General features: G+C 48.0%; 1 long non-coding RNA gene and 1 pseudogene across 10 annotated transcripts in view; one reads left to right on the top strand and one right to left on the bottom strand.

Moving 5' to 3' along the window:
* Positions 1-20,433, top strand: part of LOC120101784 (uncharacterized) — a 37,841-nt gene that overhangs the window by 15,359 nt on the left and 2,049 nt on the right. The window contains exons 1-4 of one of the 9 annotated variants that reach the window (XR_015684811.1): positions 14,431-14,691; positions 16,787-16,853; positions 16,933-17,150; positions 20,011-20,141. This is a non-coding gene — a long non-coding RNA (uncharacterized LOC120101784). Of the gene's footprint in view, positions 1-14,430; positions 14,692-14,896; positions 15,210-16,786; positions 16,854-16,932; positions 17,151-19,849; positions 20,142-20,433 lie in introns of those variants that run through there. The other 8 variants (XR_015684810.1, XR_015684813.1, XR_015684809.1 and 5 more) reach the window with 8 other exon arrangements.
* Positions 9,888-10,211, bottom strand: Bola2-ps4 (bolA family member 2, pseudogene 4; annotated as a pseudogene). The gene has a single exon (XR_015684796.1). The product of XR_015684796.1 is annotated as a bolA family member 2, pseudogene 4, transcript variant X2 (transcript).

Consider the following 20,433-nt stretch of genomic DNA (forward strand, 5'->3'; position numbering starts at 1 on the left):
AGGCATATCTGGGAAGCCTTGGCTGAAGTGTTCATTTGGTTTAAAGATATCCTGGGTGAGCTGGGTGTCTAGAAAGAGAAGAAACCAGCTTTGGAGGAATCCACCATTTAGGTCAAGAATCCCCACAGGCAAAGCTGGAAGGAGCCTGAGTTCACTGTGAAAAATACTAACCAGAAAGGAAGCAAGGCATGCTCACGGAGAGTCAGGAGCGGCAGAGAGGGAGAAAAGGCCCCAAATAGGTCAGGTTTTAGAAATGTCAGAGAAGCCAGAAGAATAAGAGCATTGCATTGAATATTATTCAGGGATAAACATCCATGTGGTTAAACTGTGAAGGAAAGCAGTATCCTAGTAAGCCATAAACATGGTTATTGGCTCTCAGGGGAGGGAAAGGAAAGGTGTGAGAGGCAAAGGAGGCTCTGAGATCCTCCCGGCAAGCAACAGTACAATCTACGGCCGGTGGGGCTTCACAAGGCTGGCTGTGCTGTTAGTCTCTGTATTCTCAATGTATCTCATTAATGGTATTGTACTGTCTGCTACTTCATTAAAAAACGGTAACAATGTAGCCTGGGGCTGGTTCCTTCCTTCTGGTTTGTTTGCATAAGTGAGACTGCCTCTCTCCAGCCCTGAAGCTTCTACTGGGTAAATATTGGCACAGTCTTTCTCCTCCTCCCTCCCCTCCCCCTTCCTCCTTCTCCTCTTTCTCGTCTTCTTTTGTTGGGAGCCATGTTGTATCTCCTGGGATAGGTGCTTAAATGTTCTGGGAAGGACCTCTCATGTGGCAAGAACCAGTAGGAACTATATCCAGAATGACTTTGTCGACCCTAAGGAGATGAAACCATGATTTCTGTTTGTTTAAAAGGTTAACAGTGTCAACTAACCTGGACGTCTGGAAGCTCCCAGAGACTAAGCCACCAACCAAAGAAGGGTCTGAGGCCCCCAACACATAAGTAGCAGAGGGCTGCCTTGTCTGTGCACCTAATCCTGGAGAGATTTGATGCCCCAGGGAAGGGAGATGCCTGGGGTGATGGTGGGGGAAGCACCCTCTCAGAGGCAAAGGGGAGGGGGTGAAGAACTCTGGGAGGGGGCAACTCAGGGGGGTGATATTTGGGGATATAAATAAATAAAATAATTACTAAAAAATGATCAAGGGGTTGGGGATTTAGCTCAGTGGTAGAGCGCTTGCCTAGCAAGCGCAAGGCCCTGGGTTCAGTCCCCAGCTCCGAAAAAAAGAAAAAAGAAAAAGAAAAAAAAAAAAAAGATCAAGTAAAGACATGATTGATCAAGACCTTTACAAAAGATTCCTTAGTGGATGGTCTCAAAAAATTGATAGGAGCATATGAGGGAAAAGGAGGGAAGCTTGGAAACACCAGCTGCTTCTTCTGAGACCCTAAGCATGCCAATATGTTATAGTAAGGGGAAGTTCAAATCTACAAGGAGAAAATAGGGCCTAAAGGTCAACAGTGAAGAGTCCATTCTCAGAACAAGTTAGTTCATTCTTACAATAAGTTAGTAAGTAAAATGTATTATGCTCTTAAAAGTACAAGTTGAAAAGATTCATCCTTGCCTTAGATAAGGGGTTACCTAAAAGAAAGAAATGGCATGTTGATAGAAAATGTAAGTTATAAATTTCTGCTCTTTATGGGAAACTGTATAGAGCAGGACCATACTATAAAACTAAGACAGACAATAGCATGGAGACAACTTAAAACATACTGTGAGCACATTGACTCAGATGGTGATAAAATGCCAAGGTTATATTCCTGCTAAAAGTTTATGCATGGATTTGAATTGCCTTTTACTTTGACTGCACATCTGCTGCTAGCCCGCGTATACTTCAAACTGGCTGTGCCTGATTAGATGTACTCTCTGGCTTGCAGTACAACATTTAAGTCATTTGGGTTGCAGTATCCAGGTGTGTTAGATATGACATCATCATTTGGATTGTAATTCTAGACTGCTTAGATATGGGTAAAGGTTAATCACTCGCCGCAAAGAAATAAGGGAACTTAGAGCGAATTTTAATAAGTATGTGTGGATTTTCTTGGATAATGATTAAAGGGAAACTTGAGAAGACGCATGTCTGAATGCTCTGAAATTCTGTATAAATAAAGACGGCTGGAGATATTCCTGACCACTTGCTTGAACCTCAACAGGTGGTCAGAGTCCTTCTTTTTGCTGCTCTGTCCTGAGTCACTGAACTCAGGGATATGGACTCTAGCATCTTCCTCCTCCTCCTCGTCTTCCTCTTCCTTCTTCTCCTTCTCCTCCTTTTCCTCCTCCTCCTTCTTCTTTGTCCTCCTCTTCTTCCTCCTCTACCTCCCCTCCCCCTCTCCTCCCCTTCCTTCTTCCTTTTCTTCCCCCCTCCCTCTCCTTTTTCTTCCAAGCTAGGTGGAGAATATTTTCCCTCCCTCCATGTCTCTCAGTATCTCTTCATGTTCCCCAGCTCAGATGCTATTTCCTCTGTGTGTTCACTCCATTCCCAGGGCAGGTGGAATAGTCTCATTCATCCTCCATCTCGCTCTCCTGCCCTCAGATTCCCAAAAGACCCTTCAAACCAACCTCTTCCATCAAGTCTCAGGTGCAAGGCTTATTTATGTCTTAATTGTGGCTCTGTCCCTAACACCCGGTCCTTGGTAAGATTCATGTCTGCTCAGCGACTCAAAAACCCACTTCACTCTCCAGAACCCTGGAGGTAGGCATGCTGGTTTCCCCCTTCTTAAGATTTCAGGCTTCAGAACCTTGAGGCTTCTTTATTAGCCCTAGGTGTTCACCCGCTCTCTAATAGCTGTAGCCCCTAGCTGAGCCTTGGCCCTACGCGCGGGAGGAGGAATGGTTTTCAGAACCAACCAAAAGGTCACTTGTTCTTCAGCATCTCAAATTTAGCCACCCAGTCCAGTATGATTGGCACATGCTAGTAATCCCAGCACTCAGCACACTGAGGCAGGAGGATCACTAGAATAAGTCCAACTTGGGGCTATAAAATGAGACTGTGGGGGGAGGGGTCTCAAAAAGCAAATAAGGACAACTAAAAAGAGCAAACAAACAATTGCATGTAGCGCATGTCCCTAGCATCCAGTTCCGTCATTCCTTTCTCTATCCCATGACCACTGCCTCAGCAGCTCCTGTCCCATCAGTACAGCAGCCCCTCCGAGCTCCTCTGATTCTACCTTAGGTGTGCATTGGAACCAAGCCCCTTCATCACCCACCTTCCCCACCCACCCACTCACCCCTGATCCACCCTCCCTCTCCCTCCCCCACCCAGTAACACCCCTCCCCCCAGCCCTGGCCCCCTCTCTCCTTCCAGGCTCTTTTCTGCTTCATCTCGAAGTGTCAGAAAGCCCTCTGAGCTCCAAGTGTTTCCAGTTCTCCGATCGGCTAGGATAAGTCCCAGCTCAGCTCTCCCTGAAAGCCCTGCCTGACTCTCTGATGAGTGCTTCAGTTCAGTGCCTTTGGTCCCTTCCCCTGCAAGGAGCACAGAACTTCATTTACTCCGTGTTTGTCTCCACACAAGGTGGCAAACTCCAGCACACAGAGGGCACACACACCAGCGTGGGTCAGGCAAATGCCAGCAGGAGTCCCTAGGCTTGGGAGCCACAGCAAAAGGTGAACTCACTACCTCAAGCCCTGTTCTTAGAGAGCAGCGCTCAGGCCATCAGAGAAACCAGCCATCTATAATAATTGCTGGTCCTGTGATGAGTGAGGCTGCTTGGCAAGCCATTTGGCAAGAGACAGAGACTGAGACAAGCACTCACGTTACCTGTTGGAGCAAGACTGGACCTGAGGGCTTCATGTCTCCTTCAATTCATCCAAAAGACTTGAGGACTGTTGCCAGGAGAGGAAGCCAGGAGCTGGGCCAACCCTGGAGCTTCCAGAGAATCTGCGGAAATGATTTGAGCTGAGAACTCACAGCAGTGGTTTTCTATTACGACTTGAATGGTAGTTCCCCATCCCTGGCTTTCATCTTGAACTTCAGGAGCTCAGAATGAGAGCTGATCCAGAGAGAAGATGTTTATGGGGGTAGTCAGGTGAAAGTGTAGTTCCAGAGTGAGCTCTAGTCCAATGTGAATGGAGCCCTTATGCACTGGCTGGTTTTGTGTGTCAACTTGACACAAGCTGAAGTTGTCACAGAGAAAGGAGCCTCAGAGGAGGAAATGCTTCCGTGAGATCCAGCTGTTAGGCATTTTCTCAATTAGTGATCAAGGGTAGGAGGGCCCAGCCCATTGTGAGTGGTGCCTGGGCTGGTGGTCTTGGGTTCTATAAGAGAGCAAGCTGAGCAAGCCAGGGAAAGCAAGTCAGTAGCATCCCTCCATGGCCTCTGCATCAGCTCCTGCTTCCTGACCTGCTTGAGTTCCAGTCCTGACTTCCTTTGGTGATGAATAGCAATGTAGAAGTATAAGCGAATGAATAAACCCTTTCCTCCCCAACTTGCTTCTTGGTCATGATGTTTTGTGCAGGAATAGAAACCCTGACTAAGACACTGCATCCAGAGAGGGCAGCGGTGAGGATGCAGCCAGAGATGGGGGCTGGGGAGTGCTGATGGACCTACACATCCAGAGATATCAATGTTTGTCAGCAAACATCCAGGAAATAGGTGGTGGGTGGGGAAAAGACAAGAAACAAACTTTTCCTCACAGGCCTCTGAAGGAACCATCCCTGCCAATATCTTGGTCTTGAACCTCCAACCAGGAAAAGTGAAGGAGAGGAAGTTTCTGTTGTTTAAATGACCCTGTTTATGGGAGTTTGTTTCCACAGCCTTGGGGAACTGCTAACTCCCTCTCTCTGACTTGGGAAAGCATTGACCCAGGCTGATCATGGATTAAATCAATAAAGGGTCTAATTGTCTTGTGTACGAAGCAGCCTGGCGTGTGTGGTCCACGTTTGGTGTTTTTCTTACTAGGACTGGGTGATTTCTAGCTCACACAGATTCTGTGTTCATGCTCGTCACCTACGGTTGGTCACACGACAGCTGGTCTCCACACATTCTGCCTCTGTATTCAATAGAATGGAGGTGTTTTAAAACTTCCTTTCTGTGAGTTTTCCCATCTTTATTTGCAGGTGGCATCCTCAGTAGGACATATGGCCTGTGTGCCGTGGACACCTCAGCTTCAGGAGAGGCTGGATGATCCCCAACTTTTCTGCAGGGTACTTGTTGCTGCTGCCCAAAATGAGGTTTTGTTTTGTGGGGTGTGTGTGTGTGTGTGTGTGTGTGTGTGTGTGAATGTCTTAGTTTACACTGAGAGTGCGGAGTTTATAAAGAGAGAACATTGCCTTGGCTCACATTCTGGATCATAGAAAACCTGAGATCAGACAGCTGCGTGAGGGTGTTCAGCTCATGGTAGGAAATGGAAGGGAGCAAGTCCAGGGAAAGGGGCGACCACAGCAAACATCCTGGCTTCACATAGCCCAAATTAGCCCAGTCCTGCACGAGGAATGCTCCCCCTAGGAGAACAGCACTGGTTGTCTTAGTGACTCCCTGTTGCAGGACGTCTGATCACACCACGAACCTCAAGACTGTGTTATTTACTGAAAAGAAAAGGCTGTTCTTCTGGTTGTGATGTAGCTCAACCTCAGCACACACCTTTAATCCCTCTGACTGGAATACAGACATGCCCTTAGTACACACCTCTAATCCCAAACAACAGAGGTGAAGTTAGTTTGTAGAAGGGAGCATGTTTGAAAGTGATGTCTGATTGAGTGGCAAAGTGATGAATCAGAGAAAGACTTGACGGAACGGAATGGGCCCAACTGAGAGAGGAAAGGGAAGCTACTTAAGAGGATAGTCAGAAAGAAGAGGCAGGCCGTTTTACTGGAACAGTCATACAGGAGACAAGTTGCAGAATGAGAGCAATTGAGGCACAGGTAAAGATAGATCGAGCCAGAGAATGAGAAGGAGCCAGTAGATTAGAACAGATCGCCAAGTTAGAAAGAGGCCAAGCAGAGCAATTTGGTCAGGAACTAAGAGAAGCCAGACTGCATCCGTCAGCTTGGAGAAGAGTTTGAGCCGGAATGGATGAGTTGACCAGCCAGCCGAAGATTAGAAAGGTCTAGGAAGGGGCGACTTTCAGCAGCAAGGAGGACGTTACTTTTACAACTTAGTCATCTTAAGAAGTAGTTATTCCCGTTACTGCATGTGTGTGGTTTGCGCCACAGTGTGTGGGAGGCAGGGCAGTCTTGTGAAGTTGGTCCTCTCCTGCCTTTACATGGGTTCTGAGGATGAAGCTCAGGTCTCTACTTTTGTGGAGCAAGCTCCTTTCCCAGCCGAGCCATCTCGCTGGCCCAATCTCATGTCTGTTACAGCTCGAATTCTTCTCATTGCTAATGCATTGTGACTGAAGTTTTCTGGACTTTGGAGGGAAAAATTCAAGTCATAGCATCGAGGAATATGATGTTAAGAAGAGTGCCGGTTTGGTAGATGCCCTGGGCTATTTATTACATTCAGCTGCCGTGGAGACAAACCCAGAAATCAACACACACACACACACACACACACACACACACACACACACACACACAAATATGGCCTTGGTGGGGTATGAGTGAACTAGCCTCTTAGGGCTAGGCCTGAGGTACCTGAATTGCAGGCAGATGACAGCTTGGAGGAAGTTGGATAAAAAGGAACAGGGAAGATACAAACCATTTGATTTGTAAATTGTAAATTTAAAAATTATGTTTATTATTTATGTGTGTGTGTGTGTGTGTGTGTGTGTGTGTGTGTGTGTGTGTGTGTGTTTAGTCATGCCCCCTCAGGTAGAGATCAGAGGACAACTTTTGGGTGTTAGTACTCCCCTTTCCTGAGGGGGGGAACTCAGGCTGTGAGACTTGATGGTGGCAAATCCCTCTTCACCTGAAGACCCGTCTCACCAGCCCCTACAGGGCCTTTTGACAAAAGCTACCAATCAAGTGTCAGGCACCATCTGACTGCTTGGCAAAACGAAGCAAAACAAACCTCAGTATTTACTGACTTTATGAAGAAGACGAAACAGAGGCCCAGAGAGCTAAAACAACAGGCCAAGGGTCATAGAGCTGACCTGAAGACCCTGAGACCCAAACATCAGTCTCCTACCTATTTTCATGGGCTGTCATCCCAAAGCCAGCATCACACAGCACTTTGTTTATCCTGCTAATGAGTGGGTGAGCATTTGGGGAAGGCACAAGTGGGTATGGCTTATCTCCTCTGCCTGGGAGACTCTGACAGCTCTGAGGGTTCCCAGGGCTCCAGGCTTCGTGGCTAGGCCTGGAATCATTTAGCATCTTCTGCATGCATCTGCCTGGCACCAAAGCTGGGGTGACTGGAAGCCTGGGGCTGTCTTTAGACTAATTCCATGTAGCCGCAGATTCCAGGAGCTGGTGCTCTGGTGGAAAGAGTGGAAACCGCCCTTTATGAGCTTTTCTGAGATACTTCAGTCACTTATGGGTCACTTACACTAAGCTGTTCGTTGAAGCAGTCACAAACCTCCTTGAGCCAAGCAAAAAAGAAACATTATTTCCTCTTCTGTCTCCCTCCCTCCCTTCTTCCCTCCCTTCCTCCTTCTGTCCCTCCCTCTCTCTTTTCCTTCCTCCCTTCTTTTCTACCCTTTGTGCCTCTCCCCTCCCTCCCTTTGTCCCTCTCTCCTTTCTTTCCGCCCTCTGTCCTCCCTCCCTCTTTTTCCCTCCTTCCCTCTCTTTCTTTCTCTGGCAGTGTCTCAAATATTCCTGGTTGGCCTCCAACTCTCTCAGTAACTAAGGACGACCTTGAAGTTCATGTCCTCCTACCAAGCCTGCAGGTGAGGGTTACCACACCTGGTTCCTGTGGTACTGGGGTTGAAACCCAAGGCCTCCTGCATGCTAAGCAAGCAGTCTGCAAGCCGCACCCCCTGTAGTCCTCAGCCCTCATTTCTGAAATCCCTGTGTTTGCATTTAAAAACTCCCACCTTACTCTTGGGAATGGGAGATCTGTCCTGTCCCCAGCATGCTTCCTTTTATGAGGGCTGTGGCTTTTTCTCAGTTATGCATGTCCCTAGCCTCTCCGTCACAGCAGAGGCCAGCAGGATAAGTTGGCACACTGGTAATACACACATAAGTAACCCGTGTAACTTCACCTCAGGGTGGCGGTCCAAGTCAGATCTGTCTTCTAGATGTAACAGAATCACTAGTACCAAATGCTTCCTGTTCCTGTGACAATAGAAGGGGTCATTAGCACCAATCCTTGGCTGAGACAAATCCACCTCCCCCCCCCAAAAAAAACCCACAAAACAAAACACAAAAAACAAAACAAGACAAAAAAAAACCCCTACAATTCTTCTTCTGTTTCTACAGCTTCTCTCTTGCAATTCATTCTTTAGAGCAACCATACAATTTTCAAAAGTTACAAACTGGATAATTTTGTAACCTACTTCCCTATTAAAACTACCCATTGCATATAAAAGGTGTCCTATATGGTTCAATACAGCCCCCAGGGCCCTATACACCTCTCTCTCTCTCTCTCTCTCTCTCTCTCTCTCTCTTGATTTCAACGCCATAGTCCCAGCCATGCTAGTTTTCTGACTGCCTCTGCACTCAGGACCCGTTCTGCCTTGGAGGTGTTTGGACTCGTTTTAACCTTTTTTCTATAACTCACAGCCCCTCCCTAGATGTCTGTGTGATTACTCGGAGCTCAGATCAAATGTCACCCTCTCAGAGATCCTTTCCCGGATTTCTCACCCTCAACTTAACACTTGCATGACTCAGATTGGTTTTCTTTTTTGGCATTCATCGGCGATGCCGGCTCTCGATGTGATTTATTTGCTGATCTCTACAGGCGTGTGGTCCACAGGGGCCTTACGCGGTTCATCTCTATGGTATTTAGGGCTGTACGATGAGCCACCCCAGAGCATGGCGATAAACGACAGCTTCTTAAAAGGATGTCCAACTGAATTAGCCTCTTCTGACTCTTTAGGTCCTATCTTCCAGGGTTGACTATTTCTGTTGAGGGTTATGTAGCGTCTAAGGCTGCAGGTCAGATTTGGCACAGCCTCTGGCTTTCCTGAGGCTCAGAATTAAAGCCTTGGTTATTACCTTTGCTATCCCTGCCTCAGAAGCAGATTTCACCATGGAAGTCTCATTCTTCCTACCACTCACCCACCAGTTTCCCAATTCTCAGGATGCTATGGGCTGGATTTAGTTAGATAAGAGACATTCTTTCAGAGAGTTTATTCATTTACTTTGCTCAATTTACTTCAATTTCATTGAGTTACTTAACATGTGTATGATGTACATGTGTGTGTATTAATGTTTAACGTGTGAACGAGTCTCTGTGTGTATACAGGCGCATGTGTATTTGGAGCAGGGGGGCGGGGGGGATGTGTTCATTTCCAGTGTCTGCCTTGATTGCTGTCCACCTTGAATATCGAAGCAAGGTCTCTTGCTTGAGCCCAGAGCTTGCCAATTTGGCTAGTTTAGCTGGCCAGCTTGCCCTGGGGCCCTCTGTCTCCATCTCTAGAGACTAGAGATAGGCTGCCACATAGGCCAAGCCTTCACAGGGATGTAGAGAATCAGAACTCTGGTCCTCACGGCCTCTACCCACTGAGCCATCATCCCATCCCATCAAATGACTTTAAATATGTTTTATTTCTACAAGTTACCTTCTTCTTTTTTTTTTTTTTTTAAAGAACAGAACTTCCATCTATTTTTTGGTTCTTTTTTTCGGAGCTGGGGACCGAACCCAGGGCCTTGCGCTTTCTAGGCAAGCGCTCTACCACTGAGCTAAATCCCCAGCCCCGAACTTCCATCTATTTAAGTTGGGACCTAGAGGGTTCAGGAAAGAAATTCATCCAAATTTGCCAAAACAATGGCTGGAGGAGAGTCAGGGAAAAGCCACTTCCTTGACTCAGCCTCAGAGTCTTCAAACAGCACACTGAAACCAGCTGGGCCAGGTTTAAAATTTAATGCTTGTTCAGGCCTGGGTCCCTCATTCCTGCCGCTGTTGGGTCCACTGCTCTGGGGTCAGAGTTTTCTGCTCAAAGGCATGGATGTGCGGGAGCTCTTCGGCTAAGCACTCGTTCACCAGCCGGTGTCTCTGGAGCAGTGGCTTTCCCTCGAACTTAGCCAACACCACCAGGACTCAGAAGCTGGTCGCGCAACGGTTCAGAGTCGTGTCCTCCACCTCCACATGCTCTGCCTCCAGGTCCTGCCGCAGCTTCTCGCGGAGGTTGTCCGCGCTGAGTTCCATGACCACAGCCCGCGGGGCCACAGCCCAGCGTGAACAGAACCTCCTCTCTGGTCCCGCCACCTCGCCTTCCGCCCTCACTGCTACAAGTTACCTTCTTAAAACCAATGTCTCTGTCCCCAAACCCAAATAAATCAGCGACAATAAAGGAGACGCTCGGGATGGCATGGGTCCCAGTTGTCTTAAGTCCTGGTGGATGACAAGCAGCTGCCAGTAGAGAAAACAGATGGCAGAGCCAAGGCAATCGCTGAACCCGCCTCCCACTTCCATTCATAAACCGCCCTCATGAGACTCAGACCTGGAGCCATGCCACCCTTACAGCCATCAGTAGCGTATCCGCGCCTCCCGGTAACTGTTGACATGAGCACAGCTTTTCTTTTTCTTCTTCTGGCTTCTCTCCTTCCAATTTGGTCTGATAGATTTCCTGTCAGGCTGGCTGTATTTCCCAAGGACTCCTTTGGTGAAGTTATCTGCGAGCAATGGTTTTCATGATTTCCCTGCGCGTGGGGAGGCATGAGCTCAGCACTCCATCAGCATGGCTCTGTACTTCTACCCTTGGAGCTTTGACTAGAGAGAGTTCCACCAACAAGCCACTCCCCTGCGGTAGGCCCTGCCCAGCTGATTATCCCCATTTCCAGGTTCTCCATGCTGCTGGTCTCTTGCTTCTCTTGTGGTTTTTCAAGACAGGGTTTCTCTGTGTAGCCCTGGTTGTCCCGGAACTTGCTCCATAGACCAGGCTGGCCTCAAATTTTGCCTGCCTCTGCTTCCCAAGTGCTGGCATCAAAGCTGTGCTATATCATGCCTGGTCGGTTTCTTGCTTCTTTAAATAAGAGGACATAGATGCTGATGAGATGGTGACTCTAACGTGTGGTCACATCAGAGAACTAGGTATTGCTAATTGCCAGCCACCAAGTCTCGAATACTTAATGAATTAGATTTTGGGTATTTTTTTCCAATGTCAAGGCTCACACATGTGGTCTTGAATAAGCTAGGTAAGTGATCTACTGATGAACTATACCTCCAGACCTACTGCTCTATTCTCTGAGTCGAAACAGTTGGAAGATCCATCAGGATTCAAGTGAATGGAGAAGTCACTTTCACTGATCAATCAAACAAGCAAACGCTTTCTCTTTAAAAAGTTTTTAAAGTTACCTAGGAAGCGCAAGGCCCTGGGTTCGGTCCCCAGCTCCGAAAAAAAAGAACCAAAAAAAAAAAAAAGTTTTTAAAGTTATTCGTGTGTGTGTGTGTGTGTGTGTGTGTGTGTGTGTGTGTGTGTGTACACGCCATCAAGATGCATGTGGCAGTCAGAGGGCAACTTGCAAGAGTTTCACCACGTGAGTCCCAGGAATCGAACTCAGGTCTTCATGGTTCACAGCAAGCACCTTTACCCACTGAGTCATCTCAGTGGCCCCAGTTGTACTGATAAAGGGTGAATAGCTTGGTCATACTGTGGAAGAACTACGGGATGGGAGACATTGTTACCATAGTCTTTAGAAAACAGTCTTGCACTTTGCAGTTTCAACATCCTTTCTTGTATCAGAGGTGTTCCGGATACAACAAATATTTGCTTAATGAGTGAATTAAATGGGGAGGGAAAACTCACCCAGAAGAAAATACTTAGCACATAGGTTTGAAGCATGTTTACTTTGTTTTTTCTTCCTATTTTCTATAGAAACCTTTTCATAACGTATTTGCTGTTATTAATCTTTGGTATACGATGAAGCTTTAGCTAAATGAAGGGTGTCAGTGGTGAAAATTTGACCCAATGAACAAATAATAAATATTTGCAATCTTTGGCAAAAAGCAATTATAGTCTCTCAATTCTGATCTTCAGGGTTAGAGAGTAAAAAAAAAAAATGGAAAGAACTTCACAGTTGCATATAACATACACTCTGTATCTAGGGATGATCTGACTGTAACTATGTAACAGCCTCTGGGGCCCTTGGCAAAAGAAGACTCTGGTGTAAGCTGTATTAAGGGACTTCCATAGGACCTGAGCCTCTGGGGGGAGGTCTCTGCCTCACAGAGTGAAGGCTGTGACTAGGACTAAAGCTAGGGTGACACAAGCCATTAGACTGATGACTGGAGAGGTACCTCAGGGATTAAAAGCACTGGCTGTTCTTCTAGAGGGCCTGGTTTGATTCCTACCCTTCACCTCTAAAGCTAATAGCTCACAACTACCATTAACTCTAGTCCCAGGGGATCTGACATTCTTCGCTGGCCTCTTTAGGCACCCCTGACATGCACTCATTGCACAGACATACATTCGGGTAAAACACTCATACACGTCTAACGTTTAAACACATTTAAAGTACAAATGAAATCACACTAACGAGGCCAATGTTTTCCTTATGGCAACAGGGGGTCAGCAAAGTTTATAGACAGGGAATTCACACGGCGAAAACTGTTCAAGGATGGCTTCTTGCTTTGGACTTGGAACCAGTACAAGAAGGCTGTTTTCTGATGGATAACAGACCTAGGTTTTATCCTAAGTGTCACCATCTGGGTCCTGGGAAATGGATGTAACCTCTCTGTTTCTCTGAATCTCACAGAGAAATCAAGAATAATCACCTGGAAGAATTGACCTAAAGGTTAAGAGACGCGATCTGTACTGCTCGGTAGCCAGGGCAGGAACTAGGTACACTGAGAGTTATTTTTAGAATCAGTTATTCCATTCATCCATTCAACAAATATTGCTCAAGTGGTTATGACCAGAATGCACCTGACAAGGGTTTAAGGCAGTGCCAGAGAACCCAAAGCATTCCTGGTGACCTACAAGGGAGAGGTGACTCACAGTGAGTCTGTAAACACTCAGTGTGGCCACTGATGGGGATCGCCATGGAGGGCTAGAAAGCTGAGTGGGGAGAGCGGGTGCTGTTTTCCATGCAGCCATCTGCCAAGGCTTCTAGAGGAAACCTTACTGGCTGAGCCCAGAACGTAGGGAAGATGTAAGCTAGTGGCTTTCTGGTGAGAAGGAACTGCAGGCAGAGGAAGTGACAGGCGCAGAGATCCTGAGGGAGGAAAGCCTGCAGGGGTGAGAACAGTGTGGAGGGCATGGGGAGAAAGCTGGGAAACCCAGGCTCAGGAGGAGACAGGAATCAAGTGAGGCAGAGTCTGGAAGCTCACTTTAGCATTTTGGACTTTATAGTACAGGCGATGGGCAGCCACTGGGAAGTTTAAGTAGCAAAGCGACATAACATGGTAAGAGCCCCCAGCTGCCCTGTGGAGAGTGGACCTTCAGGATGGAGGGCACTGTAGCATCTTATGGGAGGCCATGTCTCAATATTTCCAGTTACTAAGTCCAACTCCATGCTCTTTGCTGTCTCCTGTCCTGTCCTGTCCTGTCTTGTCCTGTCCTCTTCCTCTCCTCCCCATCCCTCCCCTCTCCTCTCCTGCCCTGCCCTGTCCTCTCCAATCCTGTCTTCTTCCCCCCTCCCTTTCCTTTCCTTTCCTTTCCTTTCCTTTCCTTTCCTTTCCTTTCCTTTCCTTTCCTCTCCTCTCCTCTCCTCTCCTCTCCTCTCCTCTCCTCTCCTCTCCTCTCCTCCCCTCCATGCTGTTTGCTGTCTCCTATCCTGTCCTGTCCTGTCCTCTTGCTCTCCTCTCCTCCCCTTCCCTTTCCTCTCCTGCTCTCTCCTGTCCTCTCCAGTCCTGTCTTCTTCCCCCCTCCCTCTCCTCTCCTCTCCTCTCCTCTCCTCTCCTCTCCTCCCCTCCCCTCCATGCTGTTTGCTGTCTCCTATCCTGTCCTGTCCTGTCCTCTTGCTCTCCTCTCCTCCCCTTCCCTTTCCTCTCCTGCTCTGTCCTGTCCTCTCAAGTCCTGTCTTCTTCCCTCCCCTCCCCTCCCCTCCCCTCCCCTTTGACCATTCCATTTCCTTTCTTTGAGACAGGGTCTCCTGTACCTTCACCTCCCCAGGATGGCCTCTCTAGGCAGCCGAGGATGATCTTGAATTCCTAATCTTCCAGTTTCTACCTCCCACAAGCTGAGATGACAGGCGTGTAACCCCGTGACTGATTTTTGCAGTGCTGGGGATGGACAGAGGACTGACTGTGTGCTAGACAAGCACTGAACCAATTGAGCTACCTCTCCAGCCCCACGCTCCCCCCTCCCCCTCTCTCCACCCCCGGCTCAGAACTTAGGGTATGGCTGTCAACAAAACAAGGAAACCCGTGGTTTCCTAGACCTTACGTTGCATACTGATATACAGTCAGATAAACAAGCATGCACGGCCCTTGTGTCTCCTCCCCTGGTAAGAGCAGCCGAGGGTGAGAACCATGGGTGTATAGACATTAGAGCAGGGGAAGCTGTAATTTTAAATCGAACCATCAAAAAGCGTTTCATTGAAGATACTGAACAAGTGTTGACAGCCTCTGAGGTGGGGGGAGGGGCTGAAGCGTTGGGCAGAAGGGAACCGAGAAGTCCAGAGCACTGAGGCAGGAGTGAGCTGGCAGGCTTCAGGAAGATCAGTTCATCCAGCCCTGCTAGATGGTGCTGGAAGGAGAAGAGGCAGGAGGTGAGACTGGAAGCTGGTGGGAGGGGCCTTCTGGTAGCTGCTGGGCCTGGGAGCTGAGGAGCGCTGGTCTGGAGTGCATTTGAAAGAGTTCCTCTGGCTGTGTACAGAGAGAGGGCAGCATAGATGGAAGGTGGGCACCTTAGATACTTTCTTGTTGCTGTGATAAAATATGCTCACAAAAGCAGCTTATGCTTTGGGTTTACAGTGCCAGACGGATAGAGGTAACGCCTCCGTTAAGAGAAACTTGTCCAAAGAACTGCTCCTGAGGTCCGTGTGGCAGTTCGCTGCTTCTGTGGCCTCACCTCAGGCTGGTTGGAGAGCCTGTCGGTTTCCTCAGGAGTGAACTACAGCTGTCTGGTGTCTGTCTGCTGAAAGGACTGGACTGAGGCTGCTGGTTCGTGTGTGGTGTCTGCCTGCCCTAGAGGACTGGGCTGCAGCCGCTGGCTCACATGCTCTGGGACTGCACTGCTGCTCCCCAAGGAGAGGGAGCTCACCCCCAAAGAGCTACTGCTGAACAGGTCCACTCCCCCCACATCCTATTAACTTTTCTCTTCCACTGCCTCTGCTGGGTGGTGGGCTAGAGGCGAGGTTGAACCCTTATCCAAAGAAGGTTGCAAAAAAAATTCTGCCTATATTTCTTTTTTAAAGATCTATTTTTTTTTTATTTTTTTTTGAAGCTGGGGACCGAACCCAGGGCCTTGCGCTTGCTAGGCAAGCGCTCTACCACTGAGCTAAATCCCCAACCCTATTTCTTAATGCCTTTATATTAAGGGCAGAATGCCTTCCCGAGATGGGAGGGATGATCCGTCTACCATCTAAACTGCAAGATGAATGCAAATGAGCCCACTATGCATGTGCAGATCACCGTGCCTAGTGCAGTCCCAAGAGCTAAAAGCAAGCTACCCCATACCCTATCTGTCAGACTATAGGAGATTCACTCGTATAATCTGAATTAGAACTGCCCTGTCCCCAGACCCTGTTCTCTGTGCCCAAGCATGGGCCCTAGAAAGGCTTGTTCAACTGGCGTTCCTTCTTCCTTCACCATTTCTCTCTTGAGTTCTGCAGAAGAACCTGAGCTGATGGGGTAACAGCTGAGGATGCCCACCAGGCCTTTGGCCTGAGTACCTGGGAGACAAGATAGGCAGGTTAAAGTGGTGAGAACCAAGAGCGTGGCTTAGGGACCTGGGAGATGGCTCAGTGGTTATAGCACCTGCCCTGCCAATGTAAGCATCAGACTTTGGATTCCCCAGAAGCTGTGTATATGCCAGGTGGGCAGGGTTATCTGCCTGTAACCCCAGCCTACAAGGGTGGACATGAGAGATCCTCAGAGCAAGCTGGCTAGTAGGACTAGCTGTATTTGTGATCCAATAGAGAGACCCACTTCATTGAATCAGGTAAAAGAGAAACTAAAGATCACACACACACACACACACACACACACACACACACACACACACACAGAGAGAGAGAGAGAGAGAGAGAGAGAGAGAGAGAGAGAGAGAGAGAGCACATACCTACATAAAAATGAAAAAAGACATAAAGACATTTTGGATGTGTATCTGGGATGCACAGAGGGCATGCAATGGCATGGCATTGAGAGGGATACAGGGGCAGGTTGTCATCTAAACTTTGGGTTGGCTCAAAAGGGCCTGGGTGGCACAGGAGGTAACAGGAACAAGAAGAGTGTCATGGAAGGGGTTTAGAAGGAAGAGTGGGTTTGGTGAGGTGGACAAGGAGGAAAAGGGAGACTGGACAGTGTTAGAGAGATCTCGGCTGCCTCAACTGGAGGTGTTGGTCTGAGGCTGCTCCTCAGCTTTCTGGAACTGAGACAAGACACCCGAGAGAGACAATGTAGAACAGGAGTACTGAGGCTCATGGTTTCAGGGACTGTGGTGGGAAGGTGAGGGAAATCAAAGCTGCTCACCCCAGTCAGCCAGGAAGCAAAGAGAGGGGCAGGGTGTTCAGGAACAAGATATACCCTTCTGGTGCATGTCCCTTGTGACATCTTCCTCCCGGAGGCCTGCTTGTTTCATCCAGTAAACCATCCATTGATAACACCATGATCCTGTCACCTCTCCATTAATGTCACCTACAGGAGGTCAAGCTTTCAATATATGAGGCTTTGAGCAATAGACAGCAACTTGTGGAGAGAGAGACCAAGAGTGAGTTCCACAGTCTATGAGGAGGGATGGGGATGTTAAGCTGTAGAGATCATGGAGTTCACCATGCTGTGCCTCACAGGTATGGTCACAAGCAACTCTTTAAAGATGACTCCGGGGGCTTGAGAGATGGTGCAGTGGTTGAGAGCACTGCCTGCTCTTCCAGAGGACCCAGGTTTGATTCGCAGCAACCACACGGCGACTCACAGCCATCCATAACGCCGATCACAGGGGATCTGGTGCTGTCTTCGGGCCTCCTTGGGCACCAGGCACACATGTAGTAGACAGACCCATATGCAGGTAAAGCAAACAAGCAAAAAGGGGCCACCAGGGAGGGTGTTATAGTTTTATTTACATGTGAGGTAACAGAGCCCGAGACCATAAGACGATTCCTGGATGTCACCAATGACAAATAGTAGCAGAGTAATCTCCCTGTCCCCAGGCAATGGTGAAGGCCACCGAGCCAAAGGGAATCTTCAAGATGGACATAAGGACAAAGACCCACTGCCACTTATTGGGTCTGTATTTTCTGCCAAACTCCAAAAGTCTGAAGAGTTTGGTCCCCATTCGAGAGTCAAGAGAGGCAGAGTTGGTTGGGTGAATAACTTTTCCAGGGAGACATAGGCAATGGTGGTGGAGCTGGTGTCTATGGTGGTCAATACTGAGGGCTAGCTTGAGAGTCTGTCAGATCACCATGGGAACAAACCTCTTGGTGAGTGTGAGGGAGTTTCTAGACTGGGTCAGTTCAAGTAGGAAGATTCATCCTAAATGTGGGTGGGAGCCATTTCATGGGCTGAGGTCCTGGATTGAGGATGAAGGAGAAAGCAAGTTGAACGGCATTGGCCACCTCACTCTGCTTCCAGACGTGGAGGCTGAGTATCCAGAGGCTCCACCACCATGCCTTCCCTCCCATGATGGGCTGTAACCCCAAACCTTGAGCCCAATCAACCCTCCCTTCCTTAAATTGCTTTGGTTGGGTATTCTGTCAGAGCAATAGGAGAAGTAAACCGATACAGGATTCAACCTCAAGACCGTGATTCAGACCCTGTCCTGTGAAGAAAAGGCTTTCTTTTTTTTTTGTTGTTTTTTTTTTCTTTTTGTTTTATTTGTTTTGTTGTTGCCTTTCTGAGACAGAGTCTTGATGTATAGTCCTGGCTATCCCGAAACTTCTTAGACCAGGCTGGTCTTAAGCCCACAGAGATCTGCCTGTCTCTGCCTCCCCAAGTGATGCTTAAAAGGAGATCCAGTCAGAGAGGTCAAGAGACTTCAGAACAGATGTGTTGTTTTGTGTGGTTATTCGCACTGAAACTATGGGGGGAAATTGACTTTTTTTAAAAAGATTTATTATTTATTATATGTAAGTACACTGTTGCTGTCTTCAGACACACCAGAAGAGGGCATCAGATCCCATTACAGATGGTTGTGAGCCACCATGTGGTTGCTGGGATTTGAACTCAGGACCTCAGGAAGAACAGTCAGAGAGAGCTCCTAACCACTGAGCCATCTCTCCAGCCCCGAAAAAGGATTTGTCCTGAGCATTATTGTAATTAGTGTATTTATGCCTCGAGGGCACTGTCAGTGAGCCCAAAAGGAGGGAGACTGAGAAAAAGCCGGCAGATGTAGAAACAAATTAGGGGCTTGGTGTCTACCCTGGTACAGGGTGTCAGGTGTCATTGGTTGCTAGGCAATGTAAAGCAAGCCCAGCCATCATGGGCAGAGAGGGTGGGAAATTAAAGCAGAAAATGTCTGAAAGCAGCGTGGGGAGTGCAGTCCACATGGGCTATAAGGTTGTTTGGAACAGGACTGTAGAAAGAATGTCTTAGGTATTGTACAGATGCGTCACCTGTCAGTTAAGAAGCCTCTGGCCGGGGATTGGGGATTTAGCTCAGTGGTAGAGCGCTTGCCTAGCAAGCGCTTCGGTCCCCAGCTCCTGAAAAAAAGAAAAAAAGTAAAAAAAAAAAAAAAAAAAAAAAAAAAAAGCCTCTGGCTGGGTGGGAGAGGTGGCTCAGAGGTTAAGAGCACTGACTGCTCTTCCAGAGGTCCTGAGTTCAATTCCCAGCAACCACATGGTGACTCACAACCATCTGTAATGAAATCTGATGCCCTCTTCTGGTGTGCCTGAAGACAGCGACAGTGTACTCATACACATAATAAATAAATCTTTTTTTTCTTAAAAAAAAAAAAGCCTATAGCTTAGGCTTAGACAGAAAATAGAAGGTGGGACGTCCAGGAGGAGAAAGAATCCTGGGATACAGGTAGGTGCAGGGAGATCGGCTCCGGGAAGATGTGAAGAGACATCCTGAGCACAGGTAACCAGCCACATGGCAGAATGTAGGTTAAAATAAGTGGGTTCATCTTAAGTTATGGTTCTAGTCAGAGAAGAGCGTAGCTGGTGGCCAGGATATTCTTAAATATATTTTGAGCCTGAGTCTCATTTGTGGGAGTGTGGGGCCGGGAGGCAGAACCCGGCATAAGTTCAACACAGGAACCACGCACTTTTCAAACAGCCACAGAGGACTGAGAACACGGGTCACCTCCCTTTGCCTGGTGGCATACAGGCTCCGTGAGTAGTCTAGCCCAGGAGCTCCTCAGAATATGCACCAAGACATGGCCGGACCCTTACCTTTCAGTCAGAGTTGACTGAGTTTGCACACTGTTTACTCTGTCTTTTGGGTGACGTGGTCCTTGTCATCATCCGAACTCTCTAAATTTCCCTACGAAGGAACCTCTGCACCTTTGCTCTTCTTGCCCAGTCAGCCATCCTCCTCTCCCATTTTCCTTAAACAGCATCTCAGAGGTCTCTGAACCCACATTTCCTGATCCACAATTCCCAAGACCCCAGGAAAATCTTATTCTTGCAAAGGCTGAGTTGGGCGTCAACCAGGAAAGTTATGAAAACGGTGTAAACATGTAGCAGGTCCTTCTCCCTTCCTGATAAAACCCAGGGATAGGTTCCACTGTTGGCAACTAAAATATTACTGGCTTGTCTTGGTTCACAGAACGGAAGGAAAGGTTAAAAGGCTTGTAAGCCTTGTAAGGGTGGTGATGCAGGAAGAACGGAGGCCTTCCCAGGACACTGTGAAGGAGCTGGAGGCTCTGGCTGTCCTTTGGTCAAGACTAATATCCCCAGGACAGCATCTGATTGGTTACTCTTTGCCAGGAAGAGGACGACACTCTGATGGACACTCCCGCCAGCTATTCTGCTCTAGGAAGAACATTCACTACCCAATCCAGATGCATCAAATCAGGGTGCTAAATCAGGGTGCTTCATCAGAAAGGGATAGATGCAAGGTAGGTAACAAAACAAAATGACTAGTATGTTCAGAAAGAGAGATTCTCACGAAATGAAAGGAAGTTTAGTAGGGTCCATCAGTTCAGGAGGAGAGGCCCCACTGTGTGGTCCAGACATCCTGGCTGCTCTTGGAGCTTCTCAAACCCTCAGGCGAACTTGTTCATAGTATTTTAGAGTGCGCATGACTGCAGGTGACTCACAACTCTCTCGTAAATCTTTCCCTCTCATGCCCTTTCTATTTCCTTCTCTTATAAATATTCCTCCATACTCATAGAATCGTGTTCAGAGTTT

Source organism: Rattus norvegicus, chromosome 3 (genome assembly GCF_021556685.1).
Source record: "Rattus norvegicus strain SHRSP/BbbUtx chromosome 3, alternate assembly SHRSP_T2T, whole genome shotgun sequence".
NCBI classification, from domain to species: Eukaryota; Metazoa; Chordata; class Mammalia; order Rodentia; family Muridae; genus Rattus; species Rattus norvegicus.